General features: G+C 38.4%; 1 long non-coding RNA gene across 1 annotated transcript; it reads right to left on the bottom strand.

Annotated features, from left to right (window-relative positions):
- Positions 1-334: 334 nt before the first annotated feature.
- LOC112620276 lies at positions 335-18,219 on the bottom strand. The gene is made up of 5 exons (XR_003118504.1): positions 18,010-18,219; positions 7,951-8,049; positions 5,320-5,475; positions 1,139-1,176; positions 335-986 (listed from the first exon to the last, which is right to left on the bottom strand). It is a non-coding gene; the product is annotated as an uncharacterized LOC112620276 (long non-coding RNA).
- Positions 18,220-18,257: the final 38 nt, after the last annotated feature.

Below are 18,257 nucleotides of genomic sequence, written 5' to 3'. Positions count from 1 at the left end.
CAGGGGCCTGTAATCCCAGCTGCTGGAGAGGCTGAGGCAGGAGAATCGCTTGAATCGGGGAGGTGGAGGTTGCAATGAGCCGAGATTGTGCCATTGCACTCTAGCCTGGGTAACAAGTGTGAAACTCCATCTCAAAAATAAATAAAATAAAATAAAATAAAATTTTATCCACATTTCAGAGATGTTAAAATGTAAAAAGTTTCTTATAATAAATAAACCATGGCATTTATTTAACACCTACACATTTCATAGACAGTAGTCATATACCATGAACAGATTTTTAGTACCCACTACGTAATAGGTTATGAACAGAGAAGTTCCAAATTAGAATGGCTATCTTTGACATTTAATTCATTTATTTATTTTTGGATTGAAATAAGAACAAAAATGTTCATATTTTAACATTTATGTTTCTATAGAGAATATTCTGTTTCCATACCTTACATTGCAGTCTCTAAGTGGGAGCAGAAGCCTTCCATGTGATCTTGAGTATCTTTATCTCCTTGTAATTTGTCCTCAGAGATAACAAAATTCTCAGTTAGACTGCCCTTTTACCTTAAGAAGCATGACTCAGTTCTTTCCTTGCATCTTCAGGCTGCCAGTTAGTGACTTAATTCAGTTTTAATAAATTCATCAGGCTTGGAAAATGCAGATTCATTCCAATTTATATGTATTATATCTTTTGCTGGGCCAGTCTAATCACCAGATTTTACAGATGAAGAATGTGAAACTCAAGCCAGTTAACTGATTCGTCCCTAATCATTGAGAAGGGGTTTTTTCCCTGTCACAGATAGTCTGTCCAACACAAAGTCCTGTTCTCTTGAAGCCTCCCTTAGTCTTAACAGATCCAAATATGTTCTTTCAGTTGCCTGAGAAATCCATTTTCTTCTAAATTTTCTGAAATCAAAATTCATCCTCTTTTTAACATTCTGCCCTGTATTGGCAGATCCTGTCTAGTTTCCAAATTTGCAGTCATACATTTTTCCCTAGGGAAGAGAAATAGATATCCCCTATTTATCCACAAGAGTAATATATACATACAACCACTACTTCGTCAAATATAAATTAGCTGTAAGTGGGAGAAGGTAAGGGAACAAACTCTCATAGACTCCCATCCTTTCCCCCTTTGAATTTTTACCTTGAATTATCTTGCTTTCTTGCTTTAAAATGGATTATCTGTAAAGCATGTGATAGAAACAGAAAGAAACATAAAATAAATGTTTAAAATGTGAAATTTTGATTAAGTTAAAGAATCACACTGAGCCTATGCAAGAAAGTATGGTACCCTATCATCATTGGTGGAATCAGTTTATCCAGCTGTGTCCTAAATGATTATGGTTTATTGAGCCACCTCTGAGCACCTCCCCGTCTTCCCCAGTGTCCTGCTTCCTTGGGCCAAAAATAAACCTGTTAGCTGGAAAACAAGCTAGATGAGTGTATTAGTCCATTCTTGCATTGCTATAAAGAACCGAAGACTGGGTAATTTATAAAGAAAAGAGGTTTAATTGGCTCACAGTTTCACCGGCTATACGGAGCATGATGCTGGCATCTGCTCAACTTCTGGAGAGGCCTCAGGAAACTTACAGTCATGGCAGAAAGCAAAGGGCAAACAAGCACTTCACATGGCCAGAGCAGAAGGAAGAGAGATATAGTGGGGAGATGCCACACACTTTTTTTTTTTTCGAGATGGAGTTTTGCTCTTGTCACCCAACCTGAAGTGCAATGGTGCGATCCTGGCTCACTGCAACCTCTGCCTCCTGAATTTAAGAGATTCTCCTGTCTCAGCCTTCTGAGTAGCTGGGCAAGGCTTGACATAACCCAGAACAATATTGAGGTCAGGTGCTGTGGCTCATGACTGTAATCCCAACACTTTGGAAGGCTGAGGCAGACAGATCACTTGAGCTAAGGAGTTTGAGACCAGCCTGGGCAACATAGTAAAACCCCATCTCTACCAAAAATACAAAAAATTAGCCAAGTGTGGTGGTGTGCATCTGTGGTCCCAGCTACTAGGGAGGCTGAGATGGGAGGATCACCTGAGCCTGGGAGGCAGAAATGGCAGAGAGCAAAGATCATGCCAATGCATTTCAGCCTAGGTGACAGAGTGAGACTGTCTCAAAAAAATAGAAAATAAAATATATTGAGACAAGTCTGTGGTGTGTGTGTGTGCCCAAATGGACAATGATATTTGCAAAGAACTTAGATGTGCTTTTTCTTTGTATTATAGTAAAGGACATAGCTAAATTCAAAGCTGCTTTTAATCACAAATAAAACTAAAAATTATCTCCAGAGAGACAAATATAATAAATAATTACATTAAAATAAAAATTCAAATAACATTGTAATTACAAAGTTCTAACATGTTATTGATATTGCAAACATTTTTGGTAATATAAACAGAAAAAAAGATTTTAAAAATTGAATTATATTATGACTTCATTTCCTGTTTTCATTACTCATTAAAACCTTGATAAGTATGGAGAATGAAATGAGCTATATAATTACAATGTGTCAAAGTTTCCTTTAGATGCCATCTACATTAACTGCAAGACTATTTTAAAACTAAGTATGTGTGCCAGGTGGCTGATAGGAAATTCTTAGATCGACAACCATTTTTTTGCAGAATTTTTCTGTTCTTTAGCTAACAATAAGAACATAACTAACAAGATAACATTTATTGAGTGCTTACTATATTCTAGGCACTGAACTAGGCCTAGCTTTAAAAGTATGATTTTATTTACATCTTAAGCTGTAAGAACCCCATGAGCTAGGTATGATTATTATCTTCATTTTATACACATAGTATCATGTGCTTAGCTGTGTGTCTTCTGTGTGCCTTCTGAGTAGAGGGTTTTAGGCAAGGGCTAAAAGAATTCTGATAGTTATATATGATAGTTTAGCATAATAAGAAATTATGGCCAGATGCAGTGGCTCACACCTGTAATCCCAGCACTTTGGGAGGTTTAGGCAGGCGGATTGCTTGAGGTCAGGAGTTCAAGGCCAGCTTGGGCAACATGGCAAAACCCCATCTCTACAACAAATACAAAAGTTAGCCAGGTGTTGTCGTGCATGCCTGTTGTCCCAGCTACTCAGGTGGCTGAGGTGAGAGGTCACGTGAGCCTGGGAGACAGAGGTTGCAATGAGCCATGATTGTGACACTGCACTCCAGCCTGGGCAACAGAGTGAGACCCTATCTCAAAAAAAAGAAAGAAATTATATGAAAAGCTGATTTTATTTCTAGTGTTGGACAGAGTGACAGTTTGCTGCTAACAATGGGCTCTATGCTATTTAATAAATTCTTCCTCACCCTATACAAAATTCCATTCCTAATACAATGTTATTCTATTCTAAATTTTAAAACCTTTGCAGAAAATCATTTTACGTGTGTGTGTGGTATGTGCAAAGCATTCTTTCTAGTAATATATGTAGGACATGTTCAGTTTAGAAAAATGTAAAGAAGCCCAGAGATGAAAATACAAGTCATCCTTTATCCCATTAACCACAGGGAACTACTATTAATGTTTTGGCATATGTTCTCTCAGTTGTTTTTATATATGCATATGTAAATATATATTTAAATTCAATTAGAAACATACTTTACAGTTGAGTTTGGTTTTTCTGGTTTTTTAAATTCACTTGATAATATGTCATCGACATTTTCTTATGTCATTAAAATTTCTTCCACATAATTCTAACAATAACACAAAATTTCATTATATGGATATACTCTAATTTATTAGACTAATTTCTCAATGTTGGATATTTAAGTAGGCGGAGGAAACTTTAAATATAAATAGCTAAAGTCTTACTCATGCTATAGGCCTCAGATCTTCAATGATTAAAAAAATGTGGTAAAAGCCTTGGACTAAAGCTCTATTGATCTGAATTTTAATCTAAAATTGCAGGGCTGAAGGTGGCCTCGGAAGAATATAGTCCATTTTTCTATTTTCAGACAGGACTGTATCACTATCCTAGATATATGTCTCTAGAAACTATTCTTGAATTTAATGATAGCAGAAAGTTTCATAACACTGCCCAATGTAGCATTACAGTGAGTTGGTCCTGTAGCACAGACTCTGGAAGTAAACAGACCCTAAGACCAAATACGAGGTAAAGGACTTTGACCTTTGACTTTAACCTTGACTTTTCTACCTCCTCACTCTTGGTTTCTATCAGTCTTGCAGGGTATCTGTGAAGATTCCATGAGATAGTATACATGGAGTACATAGCAGTGTGAATGCTGAACATATGCTTTTATTTACCCTGTTCCTCTTAAATCTTTAACTAATTTCCTTACATTCTTTCTATGATGAAAAATCCCCAAACACCAACATCTATGGCACTAAATATACCTGAAGGCCATGACTAACCCCTCCTTGAACTTCTTCTGCAAACTAAATAAAGCTAAATCATTTGACTTTTTCTAGAGTCTACATTCATAATTCTTTATTAAATGTAAGACCATCCTAAATTGTGGGACCCCAAATTAGGCAGGATTTATTATAATTGCTCTGGGTGGTGATAGAGATTGTGGTGTAAGGTGTAAGAGTACCTTATTTATTGTTATGTTGACGCCACTATAGCAAGAACTTGCTGGATTCTTATTTTAATTTCTTTCTTTCTCTCTTTTTCTTTCTTTCTTTCTCTCTCTATTTCTTTCTCCTTTCCTTTCCTTCTTTTCTTTTAATTTTTTTTTTTTTTTTAACAGACATGGGATCTCACTCAGGCTGGAGTGCAGTGGCACTATCATAGCTCACTGCAGCCTCAAACTCCTGGACTCAAGTGATGATTCTGCCTCAGGCTCCCAAATAGCTGGGACTATAGCCATGCACCACTACGCTTGGCAAATTTTTAAATTTTTTTTTTAGAGATGGAGTCTTATTATGTTGCCCAGGCTGGTCTCAAACTTCTTGTCTCAAGCAATCCCTCCTGCCTCAGCCTCCCAAGCTGTTGGGATTACAAGTGTGAGCCATAATGCTTGGCTTGAATTCTTAAAAAGAACTTATAATGTAATTAACTCGGGTTGTACTTGTAGCCCATCATGACAAGGATGACTGCTTTTCTGTGCTGTACTTATTTCTTGGTTCTCATTCTTTATCTTACTTAGAAGCAGCTCCTTCATTGTTTCAAGTTGGTTTCATTAATTTGAGTCAGTTTTACTCCTATAGGGTTATCTACACACTCTTTCTTTTTTATTACTTGTTTTGTTAATTTTGATTACATTTAGAGGCAAATGAATTTATGTGCACTTCCTCAGATCACGGTGAAACCATGACACATCTATGTGGTAAAGTATAGCTATGACATAGAAATAAAGGGTACCTCTTTTTAAGCAGTTTTCTCTTAATGTAAGTCCAATAGTGCTGAAATTGTCTTCAGACTTACAAGTTTGAGTATATTTTAGTATGTCATCTGTGTGGATTATGAATTTGTAGGCTTTGGGTCTGAAACCTGTAATTATCAATGTTTGAAAGACATCTGTGAAGGTGAGGATATGGAGACAATTAGCCAAACGTTAGATATATAATTACCACACCCTGCCTCCCTATCAGGAACTCTGGATATTTAAAACAAATTAGGACCTTTACACAGGCCCTTCTCTTATCAGGGTGCATCATCGGGTTGCCCTGAATGTAGGTAATCAATCTCTTAGGCAGTAAGTGTCCTCTCTTGCATATACTATTAGCTCACAGGTCTTTCAAAGACCAAGGTGGAAAAGATCCATGCCTCTCAATTACATCCCTGGCTCTTGCTACAGAGGCAATTTTTATAGTGAAGAAAAAACACTGGGGAAAAAAGTCACCCAATTTTTATAGTGAAAGAATCAGAAGACCTGACTTCTGCTTGTAGTCTCTCATGTGCTATCTGTGACCCCAGCCAAGGTTGTGGGCCTCCATTTCCCCATCTGCCAAATGGAGACAGCATACATGTTCTAACGTCACAGAATTGTTGCCGTGATACAAAAAAGTCATAGATCTGAAAGTGCATATAAAAGTTCTGTGAAGTTTCTATAAAACCCAGGAAGTAGGGAAAAAATCATGCAGAGTCACATCATTTCCTTGGAATTTTGAACATTTGTTTCTCTTCCCATCTATAGCTAAGTACTACATATATATGTTTTTGATATTTATGAAACCATTGAGTACATAGTTACACTATGAATAGTTATGACTGGAAAGTATTGAGAAAAATGACAAAATTCCTTGTTATTGATAATTAATAACGGAACTAATCCTTTCAAGGGTAAAAGTACTTAGACTTGGCTCACAGCACTTATGCTCTAACTGATTTTCTTTAAAGAAAACTCCTGAAGAGTTTTCTAAGCACAAGTGAAGCGAGATTGGACCCTGAGTACAGAAAGTGGGCAACTAAAGCTTCTTTCCTCAATAACAAGTTTAAGTGCCTTATTTATTTTTGTATTATTAAGTGACACTTGTAAAAATACTTTGTTGAGTAATGGTGCTGTGGCAAAACTAAAGTTTATTTAGGACACTGCTCCACCCAAGGTGAGCAATTAAAGCAGGTATGTAAACCTACTCCCCTGGGCTCCTCCATGCAACCTCTTGAGTAGTGCTAGAAATGAAAAAGGGTGTGGGGCAAGGCACATGGCATGGCTGGGGGTGAGAAGAAGTTGGAAGGGCAAAAGGAGACCCCATGAAAGAATGAAAAAAGTGTGAAGGTTGATAGGGAATCTATAACTAAAAATGGATTCTAACTGATGACTGATATCACCATGTCAAGTTAATACAAATTTAGGTGGCATAAGATTGATTAAAAAACAAACAACAAAAAAAATTCTTTTTCCCACACGGTATAATAATAGCCGTCTTATTTTAAATGTAGCCAGGAAGGGTTGTGTTTGTTCGTGTGATCAGGTTTCCTCACTTCCCACACCTGGGGAAGTATCAGCTAATATTGGTTTAGCACTAATTTATACCTGATGGTCAGGATCAACTAGAATGGAGAAAAACTGGTACAAATTAGAGGGGCTCTGTGGTCCCAGAAAGCAGTCCCACAATGGGCTGCGACTATTGTGTATCAATACAAATCAGTTTTTCTAGGAGGAAATGGAAAGAAATTTTTCAAGGACCCGAATCTATTCTCAGCTGCTGTACTGCTAGTGTGCTCAAGATTTTATTTAAAAATCTTAGATTTTACTATGTTTAGTTTATTAATCTGAGAGTTAAGCAACTAGAAGCAGAACAGGCTTTAAAATATCTGACTCATTATTATAAATAATAACTGTTAGCCAGTCAGGTCCATTTCCCTTTTCCTCAGTGAAATTTGCTATAATTAAAAAAATCTATAACCCAGTCTCATATTTTCAAATACCACTGTAAATTATTTGGAACCATAGAATTAGATACAAATCATGTAAAATGAATAGAACTCTTAGATTTTTTTTTTTTTTAAATTCTACAGGTAGAATTTTAAAAGCTGTTTTCTTTTGGTAATTTCCATGAATTGATGTCAGGTATCAATGTTTCTATGTATTTGGCTGAAAATGGAGATAATATTTTGGTCCTGCAATTATACTTGGTAAACTTTTATTTATTTCGAATCTACTGTTTTGCAAATTTGCCTGATCATAAAGATCACCTGAGAAACTTGTTAAAAATTATATAATCCTAACCCTCCAATCAGCAGACTAGCTGAATTAGACTCTCCAGGAAAGGGGACTGAAATCTGTGTTTTTAGCAAGGGACCCAGATATGCCTGATGGTCTCACATGTTTGGAAAACACAGTTTTGTTTCCTTGTCATATTCCTCATGATGCCAGAGCTCTTCAACCCTATATTCGCTTCTGACTATCTTACTCTTCACTGATTGTACTGTTTTCTACTCCACCCTTCCTGTATTAATTTGTTTTGTGCTGCTGTAACAGAATACCACAGTCTGGGCAATTTATAATGATACCACACACTGGGTAATTTATAATGAACAGAAACTTACTGGCTCACAGTTCTGGAGGCTGTGAAGTCCACTATCAAGGTGCCAGCAGTTGGTGAGGTTCTTCTTGTGGCATCATCCCATGGCAGAAGGTGTCACATGCTGGAAGAGCAAAAAGAGAGAGAGAGAGAGAATGAATAAAAGGGGTGAACCCACTCCCATGATAATGGCAATAATCCATTCATAAGGGCAGAGTCCTTATTACCTAATCACCACTTAAATGTGCCACCTCTTAATACTATTACAATGGCAATTAAATTTCAACATGAGGGGGTGGGGGCAGAAAGAAAGAAAAAAAATTCAACATGAGTTTTGGAAAGGACGAATATTCAAACCATAGCACCATCTAAGAAGTAAGGCACACTTAATCAGCCACTATGGCCTTTTGTAGCAGTGAGTGTCTGCTATGGTGGTAGTGGAAAGCAAGTCTTGGGCAGGGAGGTAAGGGATAGAATGAAGGGTTGGAAGTATGGTTCAGAAAAGTCTTTCAAGAGATTCTGATCTTCTCCTTGACAATTGGTTTGTAGATGACTTTGCTACCTTCTGAAGTGGCCACACTCAACCTCCCTTTGCTCTATCCAAAACTTTGTCTTACTTTTGACCTCTTATCCTCCTTCCTTCCTGTAGTAGAAGGGGAAACATTGTGCCTTTTTGTCAATGTTGTGCTCTTGATCAAATCCTCTAATGCTAATAGAAACTAAATCTATTAATCTTCTTGCCCATTCAAACACTTCTTGATTTTTTTCTCCTTTGGCTTCTTTGGCTTATGGGTATATCCATAGACATTTTTTTCTCTTTTCTTTTTTTCTTTTTTTTTTTTTTTTTGAGACAAAATTTCACTCTTGTTGCCCAGGCTGGAGTGCAATGGCATGATCTTGGCTAACCGCAACCTCCGCCTCCTGGGTTCAAGCAATTCTCCTGACTCAGCCTCCCGAGTAACTGGGATTACAGGCATGCGCCACCACGCCTGGCTAATTTTGTATTTTTAGTACAGATTGGGTTTCTCCATGTTGGTCAGGCTGGTCTTGAACTCCCAACCTCAGATGATCTGCCCGCCTTGGCCTCCCAAAGTGCTGGGATTACAGGCGTGAGCCCCACGCCTGGCCTCTCTTTTCTTTTAAACCAAACTAACATGTACTTTCTTTGGTTCTGCTGAACCCCAAGATCCCATTTTATATCATGCCTTATTTTAACTGTTAAACTTCTTAAAAGGAATATTCTGCATTGATGCATCTACCTTCTTACCCATCTTGTTAACTTAGTTGTAACCTGGCTTCAATTGGGCCATATTTTATGAACACTATTGGCTTGAAGATGATCAGTGATGAGATCCAGTGCTTTTTGCTTAGCTCTTAAACTGCTTTCCCATTCAACAGCATGTGACATTACTGACCACCTTATCCTTTCCAAAGCTGCATCAATTAGTGGTCATTTGATATAAGAGCAGAAACCTACTCAAATTATTGAAATGACAAAAGGGATCTGAGTATAAGACTATAGGAAACTCCAGTGAGCTGAGATCCGGCCACTGCACTCCAGCCTGGGCGACAGAGCGAGACTCCATCTCAAAAAAAAAAAAAAAAAAAAAGACTATAGGAAACTCTCCAGAGAAAGTATAGTAGGACTGTACAAGGACTGGAATAATGAACGATGAAGCCATCAGCAACAAGTAAAGTTATAACAAGTAATTATTGAACACGTGGTATATCCTAGGAACTCCATAGGTGTTAAGTGATCAAGCAGTGAACAGAAGAGACAAACAAGGTCGCTACCTCCAGAGACTTTACAATCTAGTAGGAAAGACTTGCCATTAGGAGGTAAACAAATGTCTATTGACAACTTTTAATGAGCAAAATAGATGGAAAAAAACTGACTTAATGATATATTATTATAGGTTATTAGTGATGGGTGAGGACTCAGGAAGGACATTCTAAGACGTGGCATTTCAAGGGAATTGAGGAGCAGGGAGGTAGAAGAAGTGATTTAGGCAGAGGATACACCTGTATGCAGGCCAGGCAGGAGTGTTTCAGGGGAAGTGAAAGTAGGCATTGTGGCTGGAACTGAAAAGGGGAGGAGGAGAGTAGAGCAAAAGTAGTCAGGTATTTTAAGGACTTTGGATTTCATTGCAACGTTATTGGAAGACACTGAACCCTTTTTTCTTTTCTTTTCTTTTTTTTTTTTTTTGAGACGGAGTCTCACTCTGTTGCCAGGCTGGAGGGAAGTGGCACGATCTCGGCTCACTGCAACCTCCACCTCCCTGATTCAAGTGATTCTCCTGCCTCAGCCTCCCGAGTAGCTAGACTACAGGCACGTGCCACCATGCCCAGCTAATGTTTGTATTTTTAGTATTGACGGGGTTTCACCATGTTGACCAGGATGGTCTTGATCTCTTGACCTCGTGATCCACCTGCCTTGGCCTCCCAAAGTGTTGGGATTACAGGCATGAGCCACCGCATCTGGCCGACACTGAACATTTTTAAGCAGGAAACGTGGCTCAACATATTTCCAAGTTTACCCTGACTGATAAGTAGAAACTAAATGAAAGAAGGCAAGAGTAGAAGCTGGGAGACAAGTTGAGTAGCTGCAGCAATAGATTAGGTAAGAGATGACAGTAGTTTGACTTAATGTAACAGCAGAAGAGATGGAGAGAAGTGGATGGATTAGACATCTATTTATTAAGAACAAATGAGAGGACTAGCTGATGGGTTGGAGGGGGTGATGGTGGAGAGAAAAATGAGAAATCAAAAGTATTGTCTAGGTTTCTTGTTTGGAATAACTGGATAGATGGTGAAACCATTTACTGAAATGCGGAAAAAATGGGGACAATTTTCTCAGAGGTTAAGAGAAAGCAGGAATATGGAAATTAAGATTTTAGTTCCATTTTAGACACATTCACTTCAAGTATTCATGGGGACTTGACATATCAAACAGACAACTAGATATACAAATATGAATCTTGGAGAGTTTCATTTAGGAGTTGCCAGCATTTTGTAGTATTTAAAGCCATGGGAATGTCTAAGATTACCAAGAAGATGAGTTTACAGAGAAGCAAGCAGAGAATAGAGCCCAATTTTTAGAGGGGACTAGAGGAGGAAGAACCTGAAGAGCACTGAGCAGTAGTGGTTAGAGAAGTAGGAAAGAGAACAGGTGAGTACAGTGTCCTAGACTCCTATAGAAGATATTTTTTTTTTAAAGAACTGAGCCTGACCAGCTATGTGGAAAACTGCTAAAAGCTGGAATAGGAAGAGGTCCCAGAAATATCCACTGGGTCTGGCAGTATGGAGGCAGTTGATGTTGATTAGCAGTTTTCAGTGGCATGAAGCCAGATTGGAATAGACTAAATAGGAAAATAGTAGATTAATAGGATTAAATAGGAAATCAGAAGTAACATGTAGACATCTCTGTCAAGAAGTGTTGCTGGGACAAGATCAAAGAATTTGGACCGTAGATGGAAAGGGATGGCAGAAGAATCTTTGTTTTGCCTTTTAAAATAAATGTTGGCATAACAGCATGTTCAAACATTACCGGGAAAAATCAATAATTTGATGATGAAGAAGATGGAGATAATAACTGCAGAAATGAAGTCCCTGAGAGACAAGAGGGACAGAATTTAAATCAGAAGTGGAGAAGATGGCTTTCGATAGGAAAGGAGAACATGTATTACCTGTACAGAAAGGAAAAAGAAATGGATCCAAATGTTGAAAAAATCATAGATTTGATGGTGGGACTATAGTGGAGATGTATCAGCAGGAATGGGGCTGGAGTTGGGGTGGTTTTGGAGGATTGAATAAAATGCATAAGAAACAAAATAATCATCATGGGAAAGTGAACTTCCTCTCAGACTGTCTCCCTCTTTCTGGTCACCTGGTCTGATTTCTCCTTCTTTCTGTAACTCACTTCATTCTTTTCTCTCAGAAGGCAGGTTTCCTCTGCTTCTGTGTTCCCGTGACAGAAAATGGCCACTCCATGCACAAGTCTTTATAGAAAAACATTTTATTTCTTCATTTCAAATTCCCAAAGGAGAAAATTTAATTGGCCCAGCTTTAGTCAGTTGTTGAACTCAGGTGAAATCAACCATGGCCAGAGGATTTGGTACATACATAGCTGTCAGGCCCAAACCCTCTATGTGTTGGGGGAGGATTGGTTCTCAGAGAAGAGGGATATTAGTTTGTCAGATGCCCCATGAAGCATCTACCAAACTTATTTTCTGAGACTCTGAACTCCGTTTTGTTAAGGAGTACTTCTGCCCTGCCTTCTTTTCTAGTATTGTTTTCTTTCGGTTTTTTTTTTTTTTTTTTTTTTTTTACTTTTCCTTCCATGACTCATGTATAAATTTTCACAATTCTGTTTTTCACCCTCTTTTTATTTCTATGCTTTTCTCCTTTGCCAAGTTCGTTTGTGATCATGGCTTCAACTACCACATGGACATGGATAGCCCCCAAATCTATATCTCTTGTTTTCTCAATTTCACTGTCATTTAACAGCTGTCTCCATTTGAATATTCTCTGGTTATTTTATTTATAGCTGAACTCATTATCTTTTCACCAAACCTCCTCCTTCCCATAGCTGCCCTGTTTGTGTTAAAGCCATGACTGTCTTCTCAGGCATCCAAGCTTGAATCTTCAGAACTGTCTGGGGTTCTCCTTTCAAAGTCCACATGATCATCAGCTGAGAAGGAACATGACTTTCACCTTATTTCCCTCTCCATGTCCTTTGTCATTCCCCTAACTCATGTCACCTAAACTAATGTGGAGTATTCTCTAAACCTTCTACATCATCTTCCAACCATCAATCTCTAATTCATGTTGTAAGCTATTCTTGAATTAATCTTCATAAAACACAGCTCCACTCATGTTCTCTCCACCCATTCAAGAATCTTCAACAGCTCTTCACTGCATATCCAATAAAGTGCAAGCCTTACCTGGCAACCAAAGGCCTCCATGACCTGTCATGAACAGGCCAAGACTTATCTTCCATTAACCATCAGCCAAAGACAGACTGTCCAATCATCTTCTGCCTGGTTTTATGCATTCCTACCTACATGACTTCTTCATACTCTTCTTCCTGAAGCCTTTTCTCAAGTGAGCTTTCCCTTCCCTCACTTCCATAATACTCTATTTACATCTTTTTTTATGCAAGGCAAATCTGTAGATATGGCTTTCGCTTTGTCGGCATATCTTTTTACTCCTATTTACCAAAGTGTGAGAACAGGTAAACCCAACAGAGTGTAAAACAGTGTCTGACACTTCACAAACATTCAATAAGTAACCTGATAAGGAGTTGCTATGGCTTGATGCTAGTATTGTTGCTACTAAGCCCCCAATTAGGCTTATTAGGGGCATTAATATGGACCTTTTCAATAAGATGCTGAGTAGGGCACTCTGAAAATTGTGTTTCAAAAAGTTTAAAATAAGTAAAAGAAACTTCTCTAGTCCAGCACTGCTGATGAATTGATGGCACCCTAACAACAGTCCCTCAACACACTTACTCATGTGGCAAAAAATAAGATTTGGCCACATAGGAAGACACTTATGACATACTTTAATGACTTGAAACTTTCATTAAAAAATAACATTATGATAATCAAACATATTCCCTTCATAGGATTACTATTGCTTTCATGTATTATGAACACTCTGTTTGGGACTAAAACAAATAGAATGTCACAGCATGGAAAGATAATATTTATAGTTCTTTGGCCCCCAAGTTTTACCTGTGAATGTGCTGACTTTATACAATATAGTATTTTAGTTAAATGGTGAGAGTATTATGCAGCAGCTTAAGATGCATAGGAGGTGCCACTGGCATCATAGTTGGCAATTGGAGCTGCTGTGGAGATGAAAACTGAAAAACCAGGGGTTTTCATTACTGTTTTCTATTTTTGAGAAATAACTGTACACTTATTCTTGATGACCTTGCCAGTTAAAAATAAAATATCTATTACTATTGCTTCTTCTGAACTTCTTTTAGAAACAAAGTTTTCATTATTTACATATAATAGTCTTGCCTACTTAATTATCATTTATTTTCAGTTCCTTTACATAGGCCTCTTGAGAATAGCTCTTCTTAATAGTGAGCTAGAACTAAATACCAATCAGCAGATGTCACTCCTTAAGTGATCCTCTTCAGTTTGTTTATTTCAGTTATCCTTTTTTTCAACTGCCTTTTCTCCATTGCCAATTCTATTTTCCTTTTTCTTGGAGATAGGTTCCCACTCTGTCACCCAGGCTGGAGTGCAGTGGCGTGATCATAGCTCACTGTAACCTCAAACCACTGGGCTCAAGCAGTCCTCTGCCTCAGCCTTGCCAGTAGTTGGGACTACACCTGGCCCCCATTTTCCATTTTCAACCTCTGATGAGCCTCCAGGAGCCAGTAGGTCTAACAACCATAATACAAGGTATTCTGTCTTTTTGAATGGCAGCTTCAATACAAATATCTGTGTGGTTTACAGTAACCACATCAGATATTTTTCTACTCTGCAACTGTGCTTTTGTAGCAGAGATACACCTGTTACATTTTTTTTTCCCTGAGGAAAAGCACAAGTTTTAGTTCATAAGACAAACACTGGTTAAAATTTGCCACTCTTAACAACATTAAACAAATATTTATTGATCATCTACCATATACTAAGCACTGTTGTGGAGATTCAGCAGTTACAAAACTGATAAAAAGTCTTCAAGGCTGTTCTATTCTAGACAGACAAAGCAAAAAATAATTATAATATATTATGGTTTGGATGCTGATAAGTACTCCGGAAAAAGAGTAGGATAAAGAGCAGGAAAAGCCTAGGGGAGCTTACGATTTTTAAAAAAGTGTTCAGGAAAGCTCTCATCATGAAGGTGGTGACATTTGAGTAAAGACCTGATGGAAATGAGTCAGCAAGCCGTGTGGATATCTGGACAAGAACCTTTCAGGCAGAGGGAACACCTTGTGCGAAGGTGCACGTAGGCTGTCACAAGCAGTGAGGAGTTTAATTTAAGCATCTGCCAGGGACGAAAATTCAGTCAAGGCTTTTTTGTGGTTGTTGCTATTAGGAATCAATCTACAAGAGAGTTTAATCAGCTTAAGATGAACATCAGTGCAGATCTGTTTAGTGTTCTCTCCCAGCCATGACCTCATTGCAAATACTGACAGCCTGGACTGCCTCTCAGATTTGGATGGGCCTTGGATGCTCAGCCAGGCAAACCCAGATGGAGCTAGAAGTGGAGGGTTTTGGTAGCTCTGTGGGCTCTGTGGCTTCTCCGTCTTATGATCTCTCCACATGGGGCTGCATATAAATCATATGTAACCAATGATTCCAAGTTTTAATTTAACCTAAAATGTAGTCTATTACCATATTTGCACTAAGAAGTAAATATAACAGGATTCTACCTCAGATTAGCTAATGGTAGATCCTTGTCCCACAGATAGCCACGGCATGGGGTTACTGAAACCGAAGTATTTCTCATGCCACCAAATTGTGCCTTCAATTTTGTCTTTACACAGGACAACATAGTAAGAGGTCAATGTTAACCTTAAGCCTTACATAGGATTTTCAGAGATTGTTACACTTACATTCAACCAGTATGGAAAATTGGCACTAGGCCTAACTACCCCATAGCTAGCATAATAGCATAACAATGCTCTTCTAGCCTAGCAATCCACATCTCATTCTAGGGGGTTTCCAGTTTACTAAGAACATTTTCCTAAAGCTTCTATATATCCTTGGAGCTTACTATCATTCTCAATAAGAATAAAGTATTATCAAGAACCCAACAAATGGACATTTGAAAGCAGGCACTGAGTTTAATTTATTTTAGGCCACCTTTGATTTGTTTGAAGCCTATATTCCTTAAATATGAAGATCGGTACTTACTTCATGAGAATAAAGGTTTAAGAGACAACTAAGGTTTCCATAGCAAAGAGAAGTGACTGAACTTCTAGATTGGTCATAATGACTTACCAGTAACTGATAATAGTGTTTTAAGATCATACTAATTCTGTTTCTCTGTGTGGATTATTTAGATTTGCTTTAGATGTCTAAGTCAGCTGTGGTAGATTTGAAGAAACACAGAAAGTCCTTAAAATATGACTAGATATGTTGTTTTAGATCCAAATTAGATCCAATTGATCATTGTGATTGTGACCGAGTATAAATTTAGAATTATTGTAACCTAATATGTTGAGGTCGTTCCATAAATATATTTAGGAGTAGCTAGAGATGACATTTCTATAATGCAACTATGCTGTAATCAAAGCAACAACTCAGAAATCTACCTGCATGTAAAATAAAAACCTTAATTTTTTTTTTTTTGAGACAGGGTGTCATTCTGTCACCCAAGCTGGAGTGCAGTGGTGTGATCAAGACTCACTGCAGCTTTGATCTCCTGACCTTTTGGGCTCAGGTGATCCTCCTACCTCAGCCTCCCTAACTGCGCCCGGCTAGTATTCTTGTATTTTTAGTAGAGTGGGGTTTTGCCATGTTGCCCAAGCTGGTTTCAAACTCCTGAGCTCAAGTGATCCCCTGCCCCTGGCCTCCCAAGGTGCTGGGATTACAGGCATGAGTCACCGCACCTGGCCAGCTTTACATATTTTTAATCTGTCAGATTTTTTGTTCTTGCTATTCTAAAAAACTCACTGAAAAGAAATCATTTATCATTCTTTTCACACACAATATAATGCAGTTTTTAAATTAATGAGGTAGGCCAATTATATAAAATTTGGAAGAGTATAAAGTTTTTATTCATAATTAAAATATGTTATTCTGGAGAACAAAAAAAAAGTAGTGGTCTGTCTTCATTTGTAGAATTTCCTTTAAACTGATGGAAACTTACCTCACAGATGAGATTTGTGGGCCACTGTAAATACATACTCTACAAATTATGTACCCCACAGCTTTGAGCTGCCAGGCACTATAGCAGAGGGCTTCCTCAGACTCTTGAGCCAGTCTTGAAATTTTTAGCTTCCCATATACTAACTGTGTGATCTCAGGCAAGACAGCTTATTTATGCCACAACTGAGACCACAGTAAGGATAATAATTGTATCTACCTTGTGGATTATATGAGGACTGAATAAATTAACACACATCATGTTCTTAGAATAGCGGCTGGCACATGGTGAATAAACATTAGCTATTATTCTAATATGTGGTAAAGTGAGGAACTATGAAGTACTGCATGAAATTTTTGTATTTTTATTGAGTTTCATCAATTTTTTTTTTTACTGAACACGGTATGCTTTCTGAACACACAAGGAAGCAAAGAAGGATGGCTCCTATACGTGAAAGTGACCCCTGCATATAGTGCCTGAAATAAGAGGAAGTTTGTCAGTGTGGGCAGACAGCACTAGTAGACCAATCTGACATTCTGCTTCTCTTTTAACCTCTTGACAATTAATGAAAGTTATCCGATGAAGATCCTTACATTAATTGCTTCTGATTAAGGTTTAAAACCTTGGTTTACTGTGGGATAAATTTAGGTTTTTGATAGTCATCCAAAATTTTTGTACCCTTTCAGTTTCATTGCGGAATAAAAAACAAATTTACCACAATGGACTATTACATTACATCTGGTATTTATTCCTCTCAAGAAGCTATCTGCTTCGGAAAAGGCAGGGGCGCCCTTCATTAATATATCTAGCTGCTGGTGTAATGACGTAAAATTCCTTGTTGACCCCTGCTATTCAGGGTTATTGTCTTGGAACACAGAATTTGATAATCTCTTTTCACTGCATAATTACAAATGTTAGGCTGTAAAAGTATTTTACTTTGTTCAATCCAGGTTCCAGACATTTTGCCTGCTCACCAGAAGTTCTTTTGATTAATAAGGCTACTGGTCACGAAAACTCAGCTTACTAAAATTAGAGGGGAAGAGATCCAGTTTTCTGGTTCTAACTAAAACATCCCACCGGATGCAGGTGTACTTGCAAATTAAAGTTTGCCTCATGAGTCCCGTCTCAAGTCATACAGACGGCCCAGGAGGGTGGAGCCCCTGCAACCTGCCTAGCGCGGCGTTTGCGTGTCTGGGGGTGTCGGGACACGCGCAGGACACACACAATCCAACTTTCCTAGTCTCGCTCTTACCTCAAGGCTGTCAACTTTTTCGCTCCCCACTGCGCGCACAACCCCCACCTCACGCTGCCACCCCCTCACGCCCCACCTTCAAAGTAGGAGACACCATTGTCATTGGACACTCCTTCTCTCACTCCTATTCCAGAACCAATCACTCGAGTTCTGGTGGGGAGCCCCTAAGCCAATGGAAATGCTCGTTGCGGCAGCTGCCGGGTCCTGAGCGCTGGGAGGCGGTGCCGGGGGCGGGGTGCGGCTGGGGC

The sequence above is a fragment of the Theropithecus gelada genome, chromosome 3 (genome assembly GCF_003255815.1).
Source record: "Theropithecus gelada isolate Dixy chromosome 3, Tgel_1.0, whole genome shotgun sequence".
Lineage (NCBI taxonomy): Eukaryota > Metazoa > Chordata > Mammalia > Primates > Cercopithecidae > Theropithecus > Theropithecus gelada.
Note: the sequence above shows the minus strand (reverse complement) of the source record. Positions and strands in the feature narration are given on the sequence as shown.